This window comes from Empidonax traillii, unplaced genomic scaffold (genome assembly GCF_003031625.1).
Source record: "Empidonax traillii isolate 1590-97213 ecotype Southwest subspecies unplaced genomic scaffold, ASM303162v1 scaffold15:size5535645, whole genome shotgun sequence".
In the NCBI taxonomy this organism is placed as follows: domain Eukaryota; kingdom Metazoa; phylum Chordata; class Aves; order Passeriformes; family Tyrannidae; genus Empidonax; species Empidonax traillii.
In genome coordinates this window covers 1888208-1896681 of record NW_020955208.1, presented here as the reverse complement: position 1 = coordinate 1896681, position 8474 = coordinate 1888208, and positions in this window count along the sequence as shown.

Below are 8474 nucleotides of genomic sequence, written 5' to 3'. Positions count from 1 at the left end.
CATCAAACACCTCTGGAGAGCAAGGAGTGATACTCAAGCACCAGGTGTTATGCCTCAAAATCCTCATGCCTTAAGATGAGAGTCAAATGCTGCCTGAAGAATCTTTCTGGAGGCAATTTAGCTGACAGCAATGCAAATTTGGGGGTGTCTGGGGCTTTCTAGACTCACAGGATAGCCCTGGAAGTAATTTATTTCCCCTATTCCATCCTCATACCTTGAATCCTTCCCCACCCTTGACAAAAAGCGGGACATACCCTGACACTCCCAAGAAGAGCAGCCAGAGAGTTTTGCTGCAGCTGTGAGGTGTGATGGCCCCAGTCATGGAAAAGGCCCTGGGGCTGAACAGGGACCCTCAGAGAAAAATGTAGCCTTGGCTAAGACCTGGTACAGCATCCCAGGCATGGAAAGCTTCAGGAAAGACAAATCCTCTGCAGAGCTCAAGGAAAGGTGGCAGCATCCATTTTCTGTGCTGCCAGATGAACATGGTAGGTGTCACTAGCAATAAGTACAATTGAAAAAAGAAGAGCACAAACGTTCAGTTCAGATTTGCACATCAAGCCTTCAGTGCTGGGCCTGGGTGTGTATTTTTGGCACAGCACAATATTGGGGGAAATATAAATATTGCACAAACCAGGCTGAGCTCATGATTTGGCGACAGCCAGAGCACTGTGGTGTCTTTTGTTCCCTAACAAAGTTATTGCCCACAAACAGTACTTTCTTGCTGATGAGATCACAGTTAAAAGTAAAACATGATGGAAATGGGTTCTGGTCCTCAGCATTAGCCCAGCTGGTCTTAGTCCACCCCTCTGCCACAATGATGGTCCTGCCTCCACTGTCATAGCCAACTCCTTCTTTCTATCAGTACTAGAAACCTGATCTGGCTGCAAAATCTCATTTAATCTCCTTTTCTCCTCCAAAAATGTTAGTTTTCTGCTGGATCAATTCCCTTCTCTATCCCATAATTGCTGCTGCCAGTGATGAGGAGGAGCAGGAGCACAGGTCTGGCCATGGCAATCCTTCTCGCCTCAGTGCAGGTTTTGTCCCTGGCAGGAGCACCCTCTTTCTCAGCATCCTGCTAAAATCTGATAGGATAGTGCAGTTCATGACTGTGCAGAGGGATGATGGTATTGGGGCAACAGTTTCATGGGTGGCTTTGCTGCTGAGCCTGCTTGCCATGGACATCCCCTGAGGAAAACCCCAGCCCTGGCCACCACGGCATCTGCCAGATTTTTTTTTTTTCCCCCACTTTTTTCCCCTATGCCATCTCACAAGCTTGAACTGCTGGAGCCTGTGCTCTGAGCTGTGGTTATTGCACACAACTTCCCCCTTAACTGCTCTGACAAGTAATAGAATTATCCTCCTTCCCCAGCTCATCGGCCAGGAGCTCTCCGGCTTTAATTCACCGATAAATCTTTGCTCCATGGAGGCAGAAGGGCAAGAAAGGGGGAGATGGAGCAATATAGCCACAAACAGGGAGCTGATAAATGTTAATGAATTTATGGGGATTACACCAATCCTTTAGCCAAAGCCAGAGAGCCACATACCTACACAGGCCCATGTGATCTGCCTGCATCTGACTGCAAGAAACCATTCAAAAAGACGGGCAAATTCACCCTTCTGCTGTAATTAATTATGGCTGGGAACAACAACAAGAAGACAGGGTAACATTTCACTTGGCTGCAGGTGGACAGACATGCTGTGGCCCCAGCATGTTATGATTCCAAAGTGCTGTGACTCCTCAAAACCTGGGGAGTGCTTTGCCCAGGCCAGGCTGAGCTGTGTACCCCCGACTCCCCCAGGCTGATGTCAGGGTCAGCAGGGGCTGGGACAGGGGATGCTGGTGGCCACAGGCTCCCAGTTATCACAGTCTGGCCCAGGAATTAAGGTGGGATTAAGCCACAGGAGCCTCTTTGTAGAAAGGCTGTGGGATGCAGTGGGTCCTGCTCCCCAGTCAACAGGATTTTGCTTTTGGAGAGGAATCACAGAAAAGGCTGCGGCTCTCCCTGCCGCTCGCAGGGATTTGGGCAGCAGGTGGAGCTCGCTCCGCTGGTATGAACAGTTCCTCACATTTCCTCACCTGGAGCTGGGATTTGCCTGCCCTGAAGTTGTGGGTGCCCTGTACCCTGACAAGCTAAGAGCTGCCAGCTCACCCACGGCTGGGGCAGGCGTGCAACATCTACTGCATCTTCTCAGTTTGGGTGAATCCCAACCGCCTTCATTTTTATCACGTTTCTTGTGATGTGGTTGTGCTGCCTCCCAACATAACACACCAGAGAGTTCCTGCCCCACTGAGCATTCCCCAAGGCTAGACCTCGACATTTGGCTACCGAAATACCTGACCCAAATGACAAGCCTGAGCTCTGCAGGTTAAAACCTGAGCTCCAAAGGGTCCCACTGAGGTGTCTCATAGCTGGTTCCCACATGAGGGAATTAAGATGTCACAGTGACAGAGGCACTGTGGTGCCCTGGACACCTCCTGAGGACAGGAAAGCTGTGGCCAAGAGTGACAGATTTGATAATGCTGGAGGAGCCCTGGGTTCTCCCTTAGACATGATCTCACTTCACCAACACTGGAGTTTTGAAGGGGGCTGCTCTAAACAGAGACAGGTGCAAAGGACAGGAATAATCTAATAACTTTTTGTGTGTCAGGTCATGACAAAATGGCTTGAGGTTGAAAGGATAAGTTAATCTGTTATTTTGTCTTTCAGTACTTTGAAAAGCTTTTCTATTTTTTTTTTTTTCTTTTTGGCACACATTTGCATAACTTCAAGGTGCAAGAAGAACAAACTTCTTGTTTTTCTCTTCAGCTGGGATGGTTTTGTTTTGGATGGAATCAGTTTTCCTCCTAGCTGTTTGTATGGTGCTGTGTTGTAGATTTGTGACCAAAGCTGTGGTGATTATGGGGATGTTGTAGCTATTGCTGAGTGGGGCTCACACAGAGACAAGGACTTCTCTGCTTCTCATACCACCTCACCAACGAGGAACCTGAGGGTGCACAGGGAGTTGGAAGGGGACACAGTTGGGACAGCAGACCCCAACGGACCCCAGGGACAGCCCACACCATATGATGTCGTGCTCAGCAATAAAAGCTGGGGGGAAGAAGGAGGAAAGAGGGGATGTTCGGAGTGGTGATGTTTGTCTTCCCAAGTCATTGTTACACGTCATGGAGCCCTGCTGTCCTGGGGATGGCTGAACACCTGCCTGAACACGGGAAGTAGCAAAATTAATTCCTCGTCTTGCTTTACTTGCACAGACAGTTTTTGCTATTAAACTGTCTCAACACACGAGTTTCCTCACTTCTACCCTTCCAATTCTCTCTCCTGTCCCACTGTGGGGGAGTGAGCAACTGGCTCACTGTTGGGCTGAGCTTCCCGCTGGGGTACTTGAGTTTCTACCAGCCCTACCTTCGCACAAACATCTGCATCCAGAATTCCAAGCGAACTGCTCCCGACAGCTGTGCTCCTGCAAGCTCAGACATGATTTCGTGGCAGTCCCTGGAAGACGCGGTAGATGGCACTCCGGATATGATATTCCGGGCTGAAAACTTCACTCCCGAAGTTAAACTAAAATTAAAAACCTGGAAAAGTTCAGGAGAGCTTTAAGCCTCTTAATTTAAATACAGATGCTGAACGTCTGGAAGAAATTCCTGACACTGGAAGCTGCTTTTCCCACCTTGTTCAATAAGAAAGGTCCCGTGCCCGAGTTATCAGCACAGTTTGAGTGTGGGATCCCTGAAGTGGCAGGTAACCAAACAGAGAGATTTGGGGGAAGGCAGGTGGAGAAAAGGGCATGGCTGATTTCATTATCACTAATAATAACAAATCCTTCTCTCAAAAAAAAAAAAATCTCACCACAGAAAGGACCCAATACAAAGCTCGGTGGAGAAAATGGCATTGGATGCAGGTGCTTTTCTGGTGGTTTTCACTGGTGGTTTGGCTTCAGAGAGGTGCCACATCCCTGACCCATTTCCTTATAGCTGCATGCAGGAGTCCTTTGAGCACCTCAGCACGACATGGACACTGAGGCTGCTGCTCTGTCCCAGTGGCATCTCCGTGGAAATGCAATAGGAGGCACTGCTAGTGATAGAGGTTTGACCAAAAGTAAACACATTTTGTCTAATTGATTCTTACATCCTGCTGAGCAGCTGGAGGGACTGTGTGGCTGTGTGGATTCAACTCAGGTATTGAAACAGCAAGACCCAGGTTCACTTGAGTCAGGGTGTAGCTATTGACTCCATCGAGAAGCTGTTCCCACTGCAAGTGCTTCTCCAGAAATCCTAACTTTTATTTTGTTTCCACCTTTTTTTCTCAGGAAGTGAAGTGATTTCTGCGTTTTCTACAACGTAGGTCAAAAGAGTCTACCCTGTACTTCTGGGAGACAAGAGTTAAAACTACTTACAGATAATCTTTAAAACGTAACATTTGAGGATTTGTTTTTTAAGCAAAAAAATTGTTTATAAATAAAACAAAAGGCAACATGTAGCTTCTACTTTTTCAGTCTCTTACTGAACTCTAATCTCTAATCTCACAGTGTGGGGGGAAACAAAAGACTACTATCCTGGTAGCATATAGACTTATTTCTCCATATTTATTTAGCCTTTCTCTTGCTTGGTGTAACCATAGAATGATAAATACATCAGAAAAAAGGCATAAAATCATCTGATACTAAACTGAGGTGCTCTGAAGCAGAATTTTTCTCAGGTAAAGTCCTCTGGGAAGCAGGACAGGGACAAGCCTCTGACTCTGAAGGCTTCTCCCTTGTTCCCCACTCAGACTGCATTTTGGGGAACATTTTTGTCAATGCCTGGTCTGCCCTGAAACAGCTTTGAGGAGGCACAAAAATCCCCCTGCAAGATGCTGAAAACCATACAATTGTCCGGCACCTGGGGTTTAGCTGTAGGTAGGACAGGTCATGACTTTCCTTTTATATAATGTACAGACACTGGCAAAATCATTAAACTTTTGTAGACAAATGGCCTTCAGCACGCCCTGAGCTCCGTGTTTGTTTGGGCATGGAAGCAGTGCACAGTCCCTGCCACCCACCTGCACTTGCATGATCCCACCTTTAGCAGCGTTGGTGTTTTCAGTGTTTCAGCCAGCTGAGACCTTCAAAAGCAATGTTTCCATGGAGTTGTCCAGTAAAATATTCATCCCTGTCTTTTCGTGGGATATATCAAGAAACAAAATCCATGTTCCTGCATCTCCATCTGAAACATGAACTTCTAAGTCATAGGGAGAACATACCAGCAACCTTGCTGCAAAGGTTACGTGCACCCTTCAGGTCTGTGCGTGTCTTAGCCTGTCTGAGGGAGGCTGGATTATAAATGCCTGTTCCTCACAACACCTCTCTGTGCATGTCAGTGGCAAAGGCAATAACAGGACATTTTACATTCTGCGGGTTATGTCCTACTTCAGTGACCCAGGTGCGAGAAACCTGATATTAAGTAAGCTGGGGAACTTGTGTTTCTTTCTTAATGGGATTCTGGCTGTCATTAATCCTTTGCTGAGATGTGTGTTTCCAGAAGAAGGCATGTGCAATCAGCAAGACTGATGTGCTGGTTTTTGGGTGAACTATGTTCAGTTGCCATGGTGTGGGAGGGCCTGCTGGGTTAATTCACTCTGCAGACCCGGAGCAAGGAGCCATCCCCAGCTCAGAGAGGTTTTGTGGGGAAAGCAGCATGTTCCCACATCCTTTGGGTGGAGGACAGAGGCATGGAAAGGTAAGGTGACTGCTGTGCTGCAGGCCAGGAGTGGCCAGGACAAGAAGAGCCAGGCAAAGTGTATAGAGGGCAATGTGCCTCTGGCTCCTTGCTGACCCCGTGCTGTAGCCCACTGTCTCAGGAAGGCCCCAACCCCTCAAGGCAAGGTGCAAGCCCTCCCCTGCCATGTGACTGAGCCTCATCTCCCTAGGGCAGCTCAGCTCTCCAAGCTGGACTGAATGATGCTGGAGAGACGAGAAGTGTCCTGCCTCTCCCAGCCGTTGTTCAGGTGGTCCCCTCCAGGTTGCATCCACGTGTAGGATTCCAAATCTCACATTCAGCCACGATGGTGTCTGAGCCTTGTCCCCTAGGCGAGGTCAGGGGGGACACGTGTGGCTTTTGATCTGCCCTCCTAGTTTCTTTCTGGGCCTTGATTGAGGGACAAAATGCTGTGGTTGTTTTTTGGAGGAAAAAAAACATTTTGCTGAAGACAAAACTGCCCACAGGGATACGTGGTCCCCTGATGGAGAAGAGGGCTCCCACCTGAGTGGGAGGAGTGGAATAACTGTAGCTGGGGGCTGCCTGAGAGCACTGGGGACTTTGCCAGGTGGCACCAAGAGCTGGTGGTGGTTCTGCCACGGTGCCCTGAGCGCAGGACTGCTGGGTGCTGCTCAGTCGGTGTCCCTGCTTTTTCCTCCTATATAAAACTGTAGAGTCTCGGGGAACGCAGGTGCCTTTCAGACACCTCAGAAAGATTTGCAGAGGCAGAAATCTGTTTCACATCCCTTTTATACACATCTGTCTTCTCACAGGGGTTGTTTAAGACCTCCCAAAAGCTTCTGTACAGCAGAGCAGCTGCTAAAAAAGCTCTGATATCCAGGAGGGTGACATTTACACTGAGATGCGCTTGCCTCTTCATTGTGTACAAGAGCAGAGAATAACTAAATCAAACCCACGGCAGAATTCCCAGTCCCATCTACACGGTGATCCAGGGGAATTTAGGGGCCCACTGCACCTCAAGTAAGACAATAAACCTACATATTCTTCATAAAGTTCCTGAATACAAACACAATAATTTGCCGAAATTCTCCTCCAGCACTCTCATGTTTCAGCAGTCGCGTGAACAAATATTTAACAAGTCCGAAAAAAAACCCCACCCAAAGAGAAGAAAAATTAATAGGATTTAAAAAAAAAAAACAAACACCAGCCTTTAAGTACTTAAAGAGCAGCTTACAATCAATTAAAGACCTCATAAACACGAGAACATAAACAACATCAAAAATTTTCTGCACATTACAAAATGATTTGCCGTAGAGTGGCTTGCATGAAGAGATTAGATATGCTTTGCAGCATAAAACATTATTCTGTGAAGGCATTATGTTTCAGCAAACACACCACGCTAATTGTATTAGAGGAAGTTCAGGTGAAGCATAATTCCTGGATTAGAAAATTGAAGACACGGGTTAAACAATATGTGTTGGTCAGGCTGCTTGAAATTTGCTGGCAGGTCTTAAACAGGATTTTTTTTAATTTTTTTTTTTTTTTTAACACTGAATTACTGGTATTTTTTCCTAGATTCTAAGATCTGTTTTTTAAGGGTGCTAAAATTTTGAGCCAATATAGTGGAATATTTATGTATTGGAAAGGAGAAAAAAAAATTTTGTTCTTATTTCAGCTATTCAAACAACCCTACTAATTATAGAGTTGAAAACAGTTCCCAATATTGCTTTTATTCTAAAAATACTTTCCCACTGGCAAATTCTTTTAATCTACTAAATTATTTCTCAGACCTGAAAATAATTAACACTTTCTACAGGGTACTTATGTGGAATACAAACACTATAACCACCCAGAATTCATTTTTGGCCAACAATGGATATGATCCACAGATAAATGCAGGAGCTGGGCGATGCATCATTCTGTGTCAGTGAATTTTTTGAGCAGTGGTGTGTGGCATATCACACATGTGAGCAGAGCAGGTGTTTGCATGTGCTGGCACTTACTGCTTTTAGGTGAGCCAGCATCAGCAAATTACAGCTTTTTAAATAAAACCTCTACTTCATCTGCCCACCTACGGCCAAACTTCATCTCAAACTTTCTCAGATGGAAAAGGAATAAAAATCTACAAACAGGGTGATTTAATCTCATTTTGTTAAGTCAGAAACACTGACTGTAGGAGCTGTGGGGTGCAAAGAAGAAGTTCATCAGGGTCCCCTCACCCGTATTTTTTGGACAGGTAGCACAAAGACAACTCCTCCCTGCAAAAAAATACCCAGACTTTGTCTTGTCAAAATGATCCTGATCTGGTTTTGTTTGACAGGAACCCACAATAAATAAAAAAAAAGATCAAACATAAGAAAGAGAAGAAAAATGGCAGTCACCCTGGGAGGAAGCTTCCTAGCGTATGATAAATTGGAAAATGGACATACAGAACATGCTGACATACATTTTTAATGGCCCAATTGCTCAATTAATTCTTTCCCTTTTCCCTTTTTAATGTGAAAATCGTCATAATTCCTCCCAGATTAGTATAGATACAGGCCGACAGTCTCTCCTGCTCAAGGTATTTGCAGGACATAATTCATTCATAAAGCCGTAATGCACTCATCTATCATCCGAAATATTTCTTTTTCTTTTTTTTTTTTTCCTCCTCTTTTCCTTTCCCCCTCTCCCATTTGTGCTTGGGGCTCTCGCTGAGTCTCTGGGCACTGATGTATTAGCTGGCATATGCAAGCTATGAATTATCAACTGAAAGGAGTCAATTATCCACTCTAAA